We start from the raw sequence: 2,649 nt of genomic DNA, 5'->3' as shown, positions 1-2,649 counted from the left end.
GTGGGAATCCTGTGGGGTCCATAGATCCTGAGGTGATCCTGTGGGGTCCACAAATCCTGAGGTGTCACGGAATCACATCCCTGCACCAAATAGACATACAAAATGCCTTTGCATACCATTCTGGCATTTAAACGCCGAGGTGATGCACGTTCTGGGCGTTCAACGCCCAAGTGTAGCATGTTCTGGGCGTTCAACGCCCATGTATAGCATGTTTCTGGCGTTGAACGCCAGTTCCATGCTTGTTACTGGCGTTCAGTGCCAGCTTTCCTCAAGGCACATTCCTAGCGTTCAAACGCCAGAATGTTGCTTGTTTCTAGCGTTCAGCGCCAGATTCATGCTCTGTTCTGGCGTTGAACGCCAGCCAGATGCTTCTTACTAGCGTTGAACGCCAGTCTGTCCTCCCTCCAGGGTGTGATTTTTCTTCTGCTGTTTTTGATTCTGTTTTTAATTTTTATATTTTTTTCGTGACTCCACATGATCATGCACCTAATAAAACACAAAATAATAATAAAAATAAAATTAGATAAATAAAAATTGGGTTGCCTCCCAACAAGCGCTCTTTTAATGTCATTAGCTTGACAGTGGGCTCTCATGGAGCCACAAGATGATCAGGTCAATGTTGTATAGTCCCAATTCCAAACTTAGAGTTTGGATATGGGGTCTTAACACCAAACTTAGTGTTTGGTTGTGGCCTCCCAACACCAAACTTAGAGTTTGACTGTGGGGGCTCTTCTTGACTCTGAACTGAGAGAAGCTCTTCATTCTTACTCTCTTTTGTCACAGAGGGATGGCCATGTGCCTTAAACACAAGGTAGTCCCCATTCAATTGAAGGACTAATTCACCTCTGTTGACATCTATCACAGCTCCTGCTGTAGCTAGGAAAGGTCTTCCAAGGATGATGCATTCATCCTCTTCCTTCATAGTGTCTAAGATTATGAAATCAGCAGGGATGTAAAGGCCTTCAACCTTTACTAACACGTCCTCTACTATTCCATAAGCTTGTCTCAATAACTTGTCTGCCAATTGTAATGAGAACAAGGCAGGTTGTACCTCAATGATCCCCAGCTTCTCCATTACAGAGAGTGGCATAAGATTTATCCCTGACCCCAGATCACATAGAGCTTTTTCAAAGGTCAATGTGCCTATGGTACAAGGTATTAAGAACTTGCCAGGATCTTGTCTCTTTTGAGGTAAAATTTGCTGAATCCAGGTATCTAGTTCATTAATGAGCAAGGGAGGTTCACTTTCCCAAGTCTCATTACAAAACAACTTGGCATTCAGCTTCATGATAGCTCCTAAATATTGAGCAACTTGATCTCCAGTCACATCTTCATCCTCCTCAGAGGAAGAATAGTCTTCAGAGCTCATGAATGGTAGAAGGAGATTTAATGGAATCTCTATGGTCTCTATATGAGCCTCAGATTCCTTTGGATCCTTAATAGGAAACTCCTTCTTGCTTGAGAGACGTCCCAGGAGGTCTTCCTCACTAGGATTTTCGTCCTTCTCCTCCCTTGTGCATTCGGCCATATTTATTACATCAATGGCCTTGCACTCTCCTTTTGGATTCTCTTCTGTATTGCTTGGGAGAATACTGGGAGGAGTTTTAATGACTTCCTTACTCAGCTGGCCCACTTGTGCCTCCAGATTTCTGATGGAGGATCTTGTTTCACTCATGAAACTGAAAGTGGCTTTTGACAGATCAGAAACTAGATTGGCTAAATTAGAAGTGTTTTGTTCAAAATTCTCTGTCTGTTGCTGAGAAGATAATGGAAAAGGCTTGCTATTGCTCAGCCTATTACGTCCACCATTGTTAAAGCCTTGTTGAGGCTTTTGTTGATCCTTCCATGAGAAATTTGGATGATTTCTCCATGATGAATTATAGGTGTTTCCATAAGGTTCACCCATGTAATTTACATCTGCTATTGCAGGGTTCTTAGGATCATAAGCTTCTTCAGAAGCTGCCTCTTTAGTACTGTTGGATGCATTTTGCCATCCATTCAGACTTTGAGAGATCATGTTGACTTGCTGAGTCAGCACTTTGTTCTGAGCCAATATGGCATTTAGAGCATCAATTTCAAGAACTCCCTTCCTCTGAGGTGTCCCATTATTCACGGAATTCCTTTCAGAAGTGTATATGAATTGGTTATTTGCAACCATGTCAATGAGTTCTTGAGCCTCTTCAGGCGTTTTCTTTAGGTGAATAGATCCACCTGCAGAATGGTCCAATGACATTTTCAAAAACTCAGATAGACCATAATAGAATATATCTAATATGGTCCATTCTGAAAACATGTCAGATGGACACCTTTTGGTCAACTGCTTGTATCTTTCCCAAGCTTCATAGAGGGATTCACCATCTTTTTGTTTGAAGGTCTGAACATCCACTCTAAGCTTGCTCAGCTTTTAAGGAGGAAAGAATTTATCCAAGAAGGCCGTGACCAGCTTATCCCAGGAGTCCAGGCTATCCTTAGGTTGTGAATCCAACCATATTCTAGCTCTGTCTCTTACAACAAAAGGGAAAAGCATGAGCCTGTAGACTTCCGGATCAACTCCATTCGTCTTAACAGTCTCACAAATCTACAAGAACTCAGTTAAAAACTGGTAAGGATCTTCAGATGGAAGTCCATAAAACTTGCAGTTCTGTTGCA

General features: G+C 42.2%; 1 non-coding gene across 1 annotated transcript; it reads left to right on the top strand.

Annotated features, from left to right (window-relative positions):
• Positions 1-2,291: 2,291 nt before the first annotated feature.
• LOC112767741 (small nucleolar RNA R71) lies at positions 2,292-2,395 on the top strand. The gene has a single exon (XR_003185187.1). It is a non-coding gene; the product is annotated as a small nucleolar RNA R71 (small nucleolar RNA).
• Positions 2,396-2,649: the final 254 nt, after the last annotated feature.

This window comes from Arachis hypogaea, chromosome 2 (genome assembly GCF_003086295.3).
Source record: "Arachis hypogaea cultivar Tifrunner chromosome 2, arahy.Tifrunner.gnm2.J5K5, whole genome shotgun sequence".
NCBI lineage: Eukaryota > Viridiplantae > Streptophyta > Magnoliopsida > Fabales > Fabaceae > Arachis > Arachis hypogaea.
Note: the sequence above shows the minus strand (reverse complement) of the source record. Positions and strands in the feature narration are given on the sequence as shown.